We start from the raw sequence: 12,688 nt of genomic DNA, 5'->3' as shown, positions 1-12,688 counted from the left end.
GGGCTCAGGCCCCGGTTTCATCTGCGGGTCCTTAGCTACCAAAGCTCTGAAGCAGGAGCTAAACCCACAGCCGCTGCCCCGCCCCCACCCTATGCCTAGTGGGGTCCCTGAGCCTTTGACACTGCACCACCCCCACCCAGCCCAAGGCAGCTGCCTTGAGTGTGACATCCCTGCTGGCCCTACCCCCAGCTGTGCTCCTGCGTCCCTCCCTCCACCCATGCATTGGGGCCAGTGAGTGCCCTGTTGGAGTGGCCATATTTCCAGGATGCCTGGTCCCCGACATGGCCATTCCTGCAGGGTAACCAACCTTGTGCTGCCACCACCAGCCAGCGTACCCTCCTCACTGCGCCCAGGCCATGGCAGGACCCTCATGGCCTTACCCCACCCAGCTCCATGCGCCCTCATGGACCCACAGTGGGCATGCTGCCCTCAGGCTGCAGGGTCCCCAAGGCTTCCTGTCCTGTCCCCAACCCAAGTCCAACTTGCTCCACCACAGCTGCCCAAGGGGGGGCAGCAGCCCAGGGAGTGCATGGCCGCTCATGCTCCCGCCTGCTGGCCCCAGGGGACCCTCCACGAGCAAACATGGGCAGATTGCCCCCAGCCCACAGGGCCACCTCCAGGGTTGCACCTTTGACCCTGAGCAAGCCAGGTCAGAGGGGACTCCTGCTCGTCCCCTGAGATGGTCTGCCCCTGTGGCAAGTGCATCCTCAAGGAGCGCTGAGTCCACCCTCTGGCCACCGCCCAGCTCCTCCCTTCCCCTCCCCTCCCTGTCCCCAGCAAGGCCTGATCCCATGGGGCTCCCACCACAGACCATGTGGACATCATGGTGAGATGACCAGGGGAGAGGGCCTGTGAGCTCTGCCCATCCTGAATGTGGTTATCACTGGGCCTCTGGCTCCTGTCCACACACACCCCCTTCTGTTTCCAACGCCCATGTTCCCAGGCCCCTGGGATCAGAGGGGAGTGGGGAAGGGGGTGTCTGCCTGCCATCCACCTAGCTCACATCCTGGACCCAGCACCCTAACTCCACTACCATCAGAACTCAGGGACCCTGTGAACTCTAAGCCTTTTCCAGCCTCCCGCCTGCCCTCCCGCCCTCCCTCCCTCCTTCCACCCACGCACCCATGCCTTCATCCCTCACACCCTCCCCTCTCCCTACCCACCCTCCCCTCTATCTTCCCCCTCCTGTTTGTTCACCCTTCACTCCGACCTGACCTATGTCTTCCTTGTTTCTCTCTCTCCCTCCTCTCCCCATTGTCCTTCCAGGTCATGATACGGAGCCCCAAGTGGGGGCCCTGGCTGGTTGGTGCATCCATGTGCCCCTTGGGTGAGGCTGCTCACTGGGAGACCCTCAGCTGGGAGTTGGGGGCGGCCCCTGAGCAGTGCTGAGGGGCCCTAGAAATGCCAGCCTCCATGGGGCAGGAACCTGACCTGGGGCTGGCCTTGGCGCAGGGTGTGCACCAATCCATGGCCCGAGCCTGCACTTCCTCCTGTCCTGCCTCTGGAATGTTCTAGATGGTGTTTGCCAAACACAAGAACTGTCAAAAGGGCTGTCTTTATGATTTTAACTTGAGCCTGTCTGCTGTGCCAGTAAAAGTGGACTCACATCATCCTTTGGAAGCCGACAGGGCCTGCGCTTTCAGCGTGCTCATTAAATTCACCAAGAGTCCAACTGTCCCGGAGAAGTAGCACCCAGGCATTCTCCGCAGCTGGGTGGACACACAGGCTTCTTTCTGGGTGTGACCTGCTCGCTTGCTCCCTCACAGACCCCGGCCTAACTCCTGCCTGCTTTGTGGGCCCCCCCGTCACCGCACAGGCCTGTGGGGGGTTGTGCAGACTTCAGAGGAGGCTTCCTACGGACCCCAGAGCATCCTGACCAGCAGGTCACAAGTCCACAGGAGAGACGCTGACGTGGGGTTTCTTACGTCACACATGCTGACTGGGACGGTGATGTTCTTGTCCACTATCGACTGCTCCCCAAGCTCTGCAAATGCAAACTCACTGCTATGGAGTCAGTGCTGACTCAGTGACGCCCTGTGGGTTCCTGAGACTGTCACTGCTGACAGGAATAGAAAGCCCAGTCTTTCTCCTGTGGAGCTGGTGGCGGTTTCCAACTGCCGACCGTGCGGATCGCAGCCTGGGACAGGGGACCTGAGGGTGGACAGGCAGCCAGTGCTGTGAACCTGACAGTGAAGAAGAGGATGCTGCCAGGGATCCATTGCTCTGCAGCCCCGGGAGAAAGACACAGAGGGAACGGGACTGAGAAGCACCTTCCCGAACTTTGTCGGCCAGAGTGACACCAGCCCCTGGAAACCGGCGTGTGCACCTGTACCCACCAAGCGGAATCACCACGCTCTGGAAGTAGCGTGCAGAGGGACCGGTCAGCCCATTGCTCCCTAAGCAGAGGGTGCACTCCCCGCCTGCCTCATTCAGTGATGACATGGACATGAAGGGGTGGAAAAGCACATCAATGACAGGCTGAGAGCCTTCTTGGAGAGAAACCACACAGGTCCAGTGCAGTGACAACAAACGGAAGATAAAGGCACTGACAAAGTGCCATGGGAGAGAAAGGGAAGTCAGGAAAGCGCACGGAAGCCCCAGCTTGTGAGATTAAGGAGTGAAGGGGTGGAGTCTAGCCTGTCAATCAGATCACAGCATAATACCTCTTGTGGGTGTGGCCTTCTCATGAGGAGGATTCAGGGGTGTGGGTGTGTGTGTGTGTGTGTGTGTGTGTGTGTGTGTGTGTGTGTGTGTTTCACATTCCTGGTGATAAGCCACATGGAGCCATGCTGGTGGCAGCCGGAGCCCTGGAGATATGCCCACTGCCATTGGATCCACAGGACTGTCCACTTACCAGCCTGTGATTTTCCTGCATACAGCATCATTGTGAACGGCTATGTGAGTCTGAACAGGAATTTATGGACTAGTATTGGACAGATAGGCTAATATTGGACTTACAAGCTTAATTTGGACTGGGCTGGGATGTTTTCTCAATATACAATTGCTCTTTGATATCAAGCTTTCTCTGACATACTTATACGTGTCTCTGGATTTGTTTCTCCACTCAACCCAGCCACACACAATTACTAAGTGTGTTCATCTGGGTTGACTGGAGAAACAAACTCATATACTCAGATGGTGCGATAGTTTATTGTGCCAGCCTGGCCAATAAACACAAGTAGGATTAATTGAAGAGCGGAGAGATAAATGGCTCGGTGAGCCTCGCCTTGCTTGTCTCTCGTTCTTTAATCATCAGACCTGCGTGTGGCTGCCCTGCTTGTTCTGTGCCTCAATTTAAAAGGTACACTAACTGTGGGATGCCTAGCCTATGGACTGTGTCGCTGTAAGTCAAGGTCCCTTTAAGCCCACACGATTGGAATATTTGTCTCTGGAGCTGGGGACCGACAGCTGGTGACCTGCCTTGCTGTTTGCTGCCTGGGTATATATAGCCCAGCTCTCTCTACAGAAAGGGGCTGGCGGCTCTCAAGACTTAAAGGACTGCTAGTGTCTCACGGCTTTATAATTTAACTGTGAATTTCCTGAATTATCTATCTGTATATAATTTAACGGTTCATTTCTTGTGTTATATATCTATCTTTAGAAATATATTTATATATAATTACTAGTAATCTGGTTTTGTCTCTCCAGAGAACCCTGTCTAACACAGATGGGTCTTCCTCTCCCCCTCTGCTCCACTTTCCTATTAAGTAGACACACTCAGGAGCTGGAGGAGCCATGTGGAGATGCTTCCACCACCACTGGATCCATAAGACTTTCCACCCAGCAGCCTGTGATCTTCCTGCATTCGGCATCATTGTGAATGGTTGTGAGTCTGAAGAGGAATTTATGGATTAGTATTGGACAAATGGGCTACTATTTGACTTACAGACTTGATCTGAACTGGGCCGGGATGTTTCCTCAACAGACAATTGCTCTTTGATATAAAGCTCTTTCTCACACACAAATGAGTATCTCTGGATTTGTTTCTCTAGTCAACCTGGTCTAACACAATTCACTTACTGACTGGTATTTTAAAAATCAAATTCTGTGACAGACATGTTTTGAGGAAAGGAAGTAGATTTACAGCATTGAAAGTATGTAAAGCTCCATGCTATAGAATAGTATTTACAAATTTCCCATTAACAAATAAACCTACCAAAGCATGACTGGAAACAACTACACTGAAATTTTGTCAGTAAGTTTATATCTGGAGGATGAGACTGTAGGTCATTTTCTTCCACTGGCTACATGACTTGTGTAATGAGGAAGACAAGTCTATGAGCTGAGAACATTGTGCGACCGTATCCACCGCTCCCCCTTTATCCAGTTTCAGACAATAGTCACATGTAATGTGTATGATACACCCTCCCATTTCTCGTCTATAAAAGGTCAGTCGAAAAGCCCAACACCTTAAAACAAAAAAGACTAGCAACATAGCAACCTAGGACTAACGGCTCAGAGAAACCGAGGACTACGGGCACAGAGTATGCAGAGAAGGAAGTGCACTTGAAATGAGACTCCACCTTGGTCATTAAAACTTGAGGTGCTCATAACATTCCGCTGTCCATCTATCAGACAGGCCAAGAGCACAGGTTCGATAGATTGTGCGTCCATGTGGGTAAGCGTGCTAGTTCACCTACGGCCTCATAAACTGGTGGAAGCACACGTTGGTACAACAACTCTCCCGAGTGTGGTTTTTGCAGCATCTATCAAAATTGCAAGTGGCACAGTGGTTAAGTGCTCAGCTGCTGGCCCAAAGGCTGGCAGTTCAAACCCACCAGCTGCTTTTCAGGAGAGAGATGTGGCAATCAGCTTCCCTAAAGATGACAGGCTTAGAAACTTCCCTTGGCAGTCCTCGTCTTGTCGTATAGCGTATCTGTGCGTCGATGTCCCCGGACAGCCGTGGGTACCAGCTTGCAGACAACCATGCATACTCTTTGGTCCATCAGTTGTTCTACTGCTTTCTCCCACAGATGTAGTGCATACAAACATGGTGTCTTCCCTGCTACTTTGTAACAAGTGACCTAAGGTTGGGGACCATCCAAAAATTCAACTTATGATTGGATGACTAAAATTATATCTTCTCTTTAATGGAGGGATATCAAGCAACCATTAAAAGGAGGGTTACTTTTATATAAATGATACGGCGATAGCTTCAAGATGTTTCAAATAAAAGGAACAGTGTAGTGCGTGTGACATGAAAGGTGACTAAACCTCACGAGCTGGTATCTGTTCACTACATCCCTGGAAGGAGTTGGAAACCATAGCTGCCTCCGAAGAAAGAGGGAGAACATCGTGGGTACTCCATCTCACTGTACACCCATGGTGTTTCACGATTGATCTACCATGTTTGAGTAGCATATTTGGAATAAAAAACAGTTGATAGTTATTGAAAATGAGAGGCTGTGGAGCAGCACTATGTTACAGATGGAAAACTAATTGCAGGCTGCCAACTGGTCCCCTGCAGCTCCTGGGCGGTGGGGCCCCAGGCAAGCCCTCTCCCTTCCCTGGGCTGCCTTCTCCTCCCCTCATAAAGAAAATCACAAAACTGCCTTTGCGCTCTTGAGAATCTGAGCTTCTCCGTTGTTTTCCAAACAAATACTTGGTTTCAAATATCACATGAAATAAAGGTGTGTCACTCCTAGAATTACCACCACCTGTTACAGTTTCCAAAGGCCCTACTCTTGGAAAAGCTTGTCCCAATCAACAATGTTCTGAGCACTCTTTATACACTGGGCCCCAGGTTAAGTGTTAGGAATACAGGACTGAACAAAACAGGTCCCTGTCTTCAGTGAATTCAATAGAAGACCTCCCAGGGACTGAGCACCAACTAAATGGCAGATGCTGGATAAAGTCTCTTCTATAATTATATTTCGTCATATTCACATCAACCCAACCTTCTGTAGGCACGATTAGCATCTTCATTTTACCGATGGACATATGGCAGCCAAGAGGTGGCAAGTCACCTGCTGGCAAGAATTGCTTAGCTGGGATGCGGTGGTCCTACTGATATACATCCGGATCTGAGTGACACCGATGTTGGTGTTTTCTGTCTGGCCTGGCCGGGGAAGAAAGCGCACCTGTGCTGGGGATGGATAAGCAGGAGTGTGTGCCGAGAGCAGCGAGAATGCTCCGTTAGGTTGGTGTGGAAATGTGCGTGAAGCCAGTAGTCAGCGTGTGTGTGGCACTTGTTATTCCGGATATTGGTGGGTGTGTCCCAAGAAGCCTTGGTGCAGGAGCAGTTAAATGCTATGGCTTCTAAACAGGCAGTTCACACTCAGCAGCTGCTTCACAGGAGAGAGACCTACAGCAGCGGTTCTCAGTCGGTGGGTCATGATCCCTTTGGAGGTTGAACGGCCCATTCACAGGGGGTGCCCGATTCTTAGCAAAATGACAGTGATGAAGAAGCAATGAAAATAATGTGATGGTGGGGGGGGGGCAGTCACCAGAACACGAGGAGCTGTATGGAAGGCTCGTGGCGAGAGGAAGGTTGAGAACCACTGATCCACGGCTGTAGAAACCACGTGGGGGCAGTTGTCCTCCACCCTCCAGCAGGGTCACAAGGAGTCAAAGCAGACTCGGAGGGACTGGGTTTGTTTTGCTTTGTCTTTTAGATTTGTTCCCGTGAGCCGTGTAAATGGTGGAATTGTTAGTTTCCCCAAATAACCCCATATCTGGCTGCGGGGTTGCCTCTGTGCCAGGGCAGGGAGGCATGCAACCCGATGCCAATAGCAGTCAGTCACAGGCTTCCGAGAGCCAGACCTAACCTAAAGCGACTCTCGCTCTCGGTGGAAGCAGTTAGCACGGGTCTGGAGAACAAACTTCAGGTTCTTCCTTGATGGAACACAGAGAAATGAGAACACAGACAGTTACAGGCAGAGATGGACAGACAGCTCTCGGCACGCCGGAACCCACAGCCACGGAGTCCTTTCCCATTCACACTGGGCCACGACTGGGCTTCTGAGGTCTTGTAAATCTTCCCCAGAGCAGCTGCTGGGTTTGAACTGCTGACTTGCTGACTTGGAAGTAAGCAGCTGCATGCCTGCCCCCAGAGCACCGACAGGCTCCTTGGGCATTCAGTAAACAGTATTTATATGAATTCTCATACAGCCTTGGGTCCGCCAATCCAACCAAGAGCTCAGTGACATTTCTGAGTAGATGAAATCATGGATGAAATAGATTGGTTTACTCTCTAGACATCAGTATCACAGTGTTTTGTGGGTGAAGCATCTGATAAATGGATTCTCACCTGAGAATTTCTCCCACACTTTTCAGACTTTGATCACCCACACCACTAATTACTCTGGATCCGGGTGAGGCAGATTCTCATCTGTAAACAACTTTTAAACAAGTTCATTTTGAACAAGTTCACAGACAACATTGACCATGAATGACTAGCTGATGTATTTGCCGTCTTGGGCCTGCCTCCTCGTGGCCGTGGAGAGCTGACTGAGGTTGGGACCTGCTTCCACCTTGGCTGCAAAGGGTTCTTCTTGTCAAAATGCACACCATGGGCGATCCTCCAACAGGGAGGGGTAGGGTTTACTGAAGGCAAAGACAATTTCCGCCTCCCCAAAATGGGTAGGTCAGGGGGTGGTGTGGCCACTTTGGAAAGCATTTTCTTCTTGAGCGTGCAAAATGCTCTTGAAAAAGTGCTTTGTGTCTAGAAATTGTATGTCTGTAGTCAATAGCCTGCATTTGAAGCAACATTTCTGATTTGATCTTCTGAGCTCCTTTAATACATCAGGTGTTTTTTTAATGCCCAGAGGGACATGAAATCTCCTTTCCAAGATAAGCAAGTGGAAGGCTAGCTGGAGAGTTAATCAGCAGACATCTAGAGGGTTGTGGCAAGTCCCCGAGCCACTTCAGGTGTAGCACTGGGCAGCCCGAGGGAAGGAGAGGCTGCTCTTTGAGGGCAGGGAGGTGGTGGTCACCGCACAAACAACCATCTCCAGGGAGACCCTGTGCCTCTGAAACGCCGCCTGTGGGGTCCACAGTGGGTATATAGTTCCACGCCCCCCCCCCCAACCCATCCCACATGCGGATAAGCAGTCTCAAAACCCGCAGTAGCTCGGCTGTTCCCCCACCCCCCACCCCCCACCCCCTGCAGCACGGAAGAGGAGAACCTCCCAGTGCTTTGAGCCCAGACAAACCGGCAGGCGCTCCCACCTGCGTTCCCACACATTAAGAAACGTGCGAATGGCAAATTATGTGAGGACTTCACGTCAGGTAGAGACCTGCCTACTCAGTATAGACATGCACCCCCTCTCATTTTGCATCACGGACCGGAGAGAGAAAACAGTAAGTTCCAGTTCCTGTGCTCAAACTCGCCCAACGCTGCTTATCAAGGGGAAAGTAAAGATAGCAACACCTACTCAACAGTGTCCCCGCTCTCTGGGTCCCCAAAGTGGTAATAATCTCTGCTGCTGGAAGCAGGACATCCCTGACCCCCATCTAAGGCAGAGAGAACCGGGGAAGCCCAGTTTCCAGCCAAGGCTTTGCTTGGTTGAACGGAGACTTAGAACTGGTAGGAAAATCGATGACAGGGTCTCATTCCAATGATCATGCCTTTCACTTCATTCTATGTAGGTTTCTTTGGTACTCTTTCAACAATTCAAAATACACTGCTCAAGACAAGCATTTATCCCCCCCCCCCCCCCCACGCTTTTAAAATGCAAAGCCACAACATATTTTAGCAACCACAAACACACTGGCCTAGCCAGGCGATTCACTGTACGGAATTACTCACAATATAAAAAGATCCAAGCCCTCTATTAAAGGCTACCTGGACCCTCCTGGACATTCTACCACACATCTTTGAGCAGTTCAGGGATCTGACAGAGCCATGTGTAAAATCGTTTCTGATGGAAAAGAATTGTTTCCAGGATCCGAAGGTTGCTGCAACCACCTGACAGAGACACCGAGCGGCAGCAAGACTCTGACAGCAGGAAATTGCAGGCTGGGTGTAACGCTGTCCTAGCCACAGGGACAGGCCGATCATCCCCAGCTCAGTACTGCACCTCCCCACACTGCAAAGCTGGTGAGAGGAAAGGAGAGCAAGGAGAGACTTGGGGAAGGAGGAGGACAGCCCAATCAGACCTGTCATCACTCTCACGACAGAGGGAGCGCCCAGGGCGCAGGAGTAAACAAAATGACCCTTGGAAAGGTCCATGATGATTTCGTGGGAAACTGAGTCACGTTCATGGGTATGTTTGAAGATCGAGTCCAAGAGTTTGGCAAGACTCTCTAGAACCGGAAATGCAGAAATGGTGCAACCAATTAGTTCAGACCTGCAAAGTGAGCGCTTAAAAGAAGATACATTTTAACATCTACAGATTGTATCATTCAATGACATGAATGTACTCCCATGAGCAAAATTTGTACATAATCTGGGTAAAAAGTATCTGATCATTTTCAGAATACATATGGCCCCTAGTTGTTACCACTACTTTTGTTAGTTGACCAAGAGCTCAAGTAGACACAGTGGCAGTAGTCTCACGCAGGCGTTCTCTAGGGAAGTGCAATTGGTACCAACACATCAGCACCTGCTTTCCAGATGAAACTACGAGTTTTCCCCCCTGGGCAGAGGCAACTGGAGCAAAGATTGCACGGAGGGCCTCTCTGTCCCCCTGACAACCCTGGTGGGCGGATGAGTTATGCTGGGGAAGCAGCTCACCCAGAAGCAGCATTTACATTGAGGTCTACACCCCCCTTCTGTTACGAGCCAGGTAGCATTATGACTGCCCGTACACACACATGAGAACCCTGAGACCAAGTGCATTCGATGGCTGGCTGAGTCCTTTCTCCTGTGAAGTGGGGTAATTTGGTTTTAGAGCTCTTCTCCTTAGCTGCTACTCATGGGAAATGCCGTTTCCCACGCTCGGCGGCTCAGTTTTACAGGTTGTCCTCGAGTGCACCAGAGTGCGCCCGAGAGGTAAGAACACCTGCAGGGCCGCCCACGGAGAACAGTCCAAAGACGTGGGGTTAGTGGCCCGCTCCGCAGGAGACCTCAACAGGAAACTGGAGACTGGAGATGTTTGCAGGAAAATGGAATCCCCAAACTAGGTGCTCTGAACTCTCGCCCACAAGATATGTCAACACAGCTTTGAGGCCGATCACTTCCTTTCGGTCAAGCGGATACATGAAAGGTGTGTGGGGAGGTGCGATGAGAGAAGGAAAATATGGCCGGAGCTTTCAGCGGTTCCGGAAGGTGAGCCAAGCTTGCACACAGATCCCAAGGTGAACCAGAAGGTGACACAACTGCAGGAAAAGCGGCGAGTGACACCACCCGAGCCAGCAAGGGCAACAAGACCCCCCACGACTCAGGGCCTGTGGGAAGGAGTCTCTCACCAGCACTGAAATGCGACCAGACTTTGACAGTGTGCCCCGGTGGCCAGGATGTGTGCTCAGTTTTCTTTCTGACGCGCTCGCTCCTATTACTTGGCTGCAGCCACTTGACGCAGAGTCCCAGGAAACTTCCGAGGGTCACATTCTCGGCAGAGAGGGCCGAGGAGCCAAAAGAAAAGGCGCGCACTCCGAAACCGTGGAACGGTACTTTAAACAAACACATCCAATTTTGTTAGACTTGTTGACAGGTCCAGGTGCCCAGAAAATAAGGGCTGAGTTGCTTTAGATTGCTGTTTGAATAACAGATTAATTTAATAATCAATAGGAGATTGAATGACAAAAATTATTGAGTGGAGCAGCCAAACCACCAACCCTAATGGCATTCTTATGTAAATTCTTCTTTTCTTTTAGGCTCCCACATTCTTAATAAAACCTTGTCTTTTGAAAGTCCTTTTTAAACACTGCACAGGGACTGATCGCATGGCTGAGACCACCTGACATGGGTGCTGGGATTCGATCAAAATATTTAGGCGCCACCTGATGGCTGCTGAGAGGCGCGCTGGCTGTGAGTGGCAGTGCAAGAGCGGAGGGCCTCCTGAAGCAGTGCCCTGCGGCAGGGGACCTTATAGGGGATGGCGGCTCCTCCCCGTTTGCCTTGCTTGTGGAGGAAAGGACCCCACATCCGTGACTGTTGTGCAGGCCTAGTCCTGTGAACTTCCGTTCGCTCCAGGCGGACGCTCAGACAGTTCCACGGGAAGTACCATATATACTCGCGTATAAGCCGAGTTTTTCAGCACAAAAAAATGTGCTGAAAAACTGGGGTTCAGCTTATACACGGATCAGTGGTACCCCAGCGAGATGTAACATCTCGCTGCCCCCGTCCCCAGGTAACAGGACTAGCGCCCATTATCTTGCGGGGTGATTGCCCTTTCTCCCCCATTCATTCAAAGGCCCAATGACACTGCAGGGCTTTGAATGTTTGTTTACTCACATCTAACCAATCAGAGCCGTCCTATGACCTGGATGGCTCCAATTCACAGAAGCACCCATAGTGGCAGCTGAACCAGTAGGGGTGTGTCTGTGGCTGCGCTCCGCCTCTCCCCTCTGGTCTCTGTGTTAATTAACATCCTGCATCCCCTGCCCGGCTAACACGTCAAGAGCAGAAGAGAGCAATAACAATATTGCAAGTAGGGAATTCTGTGTTGACGAAAGCAAGTGAGGGAATGGCAGAAAATGAAGGCTGACTTGGAACAGATTCCAAAAGCTAAAAAAGCTCATCATGGTTTAACATCTTTTTTATGGGGCTCTAGAGAGTGAATTGCATAAATGGATTATGGAGTGTCGTCAAAATGGTTACTGCATAACACGCATGGGAATCCACATACGTCCTCTACAAATGGCTAAGGAAGACAACTATAAAGCATCAGGCATTGAAAAATTTGCTGTGTCAGCAGGATGGTGTACCGGCGGCTTCATGAATAGGTTTGACCTACTCTGTTTGAGACAAAGAACAAAGATTTCCCAGAAATTACAACAAGACCTTGAAGGAAAAAATTATGTCATTCCAGTCATTTGTAATAAAACAAAAAAGGATTTATAATTACGACCTGGAAGATATTGGGAATGTGGATGAAACTGCCATGACTGTTGACCTTCCAAGCAACAGAACTGTGGCAAGTTTAGGAGAAGAATACATTTTTCTCAAAACCACAGGAAATGAAAAAACAAAACACTTTAAAGTTGTTCTATCAAGTTTGGCTAATGGAACTAAGCTGCATCCTGTCATTATTTTTAAAAGGAAGACCTTGCCTAAAAAGATCAATTTTCCACCAAGAATTACTGTGCGTGCACATGTTAAAGGCTGGATGGATAAAGAAAGAACAAAAAAATGGCTGGAAGAAATTTGGAGCTGACGACCAGGAGCAGCCTTTAAAAAAAAAAAAAAGCCATCGTTACTTGTTTGGGATTTGTTCAGAGCCCACCTATCAGATGACATAAAACAATTGACAAAATCTAGTGAAGTTACTTTAGCCGTTATTCTAGGTGAGCTTACATGTGTACTGCAACCTCTGGATGTATCTTTGAATAAGCCTTTTAAAGACCATGTGCGAAGAATGTGGCATGAATGGATGTCATCTGGTCAAGCTCCACTAACAAAAGGAGGAAATCTCATGAAGACTGACATAAAACTAATAGCAAAGTGGGTTCAAGATGCATGGGAAGACATTCCAGAAGACCTAGTGCGACGTGCCTTCCAGAAATGTAGTATTAGTAATGCTATGGATGGCAGTGAAGACTGCGCTTTGTATGAAAATGACAGCAGTGATGGTGATGACGACGA

The sequence above is a fragment of the Tenrec ecaudatus genome, chromosome 1 (genome assembly GCF_050624435.1).
Source record: "Tenrec ecaudatus isolate mTenEca1 chromosome 1, mTenEca1.hap1, whole genome shotgun sequence".
Classification (NCBI taxonomy): domain Eukaryota; kingdom Metazoa; phylum Chordata; class Mammalia; order Afrosoricida; family Tenrecidae; genus Tenrec; species Tenrec ecaudatus.
Note: the sequence above shows the minus strand (reverse complement) of the source record.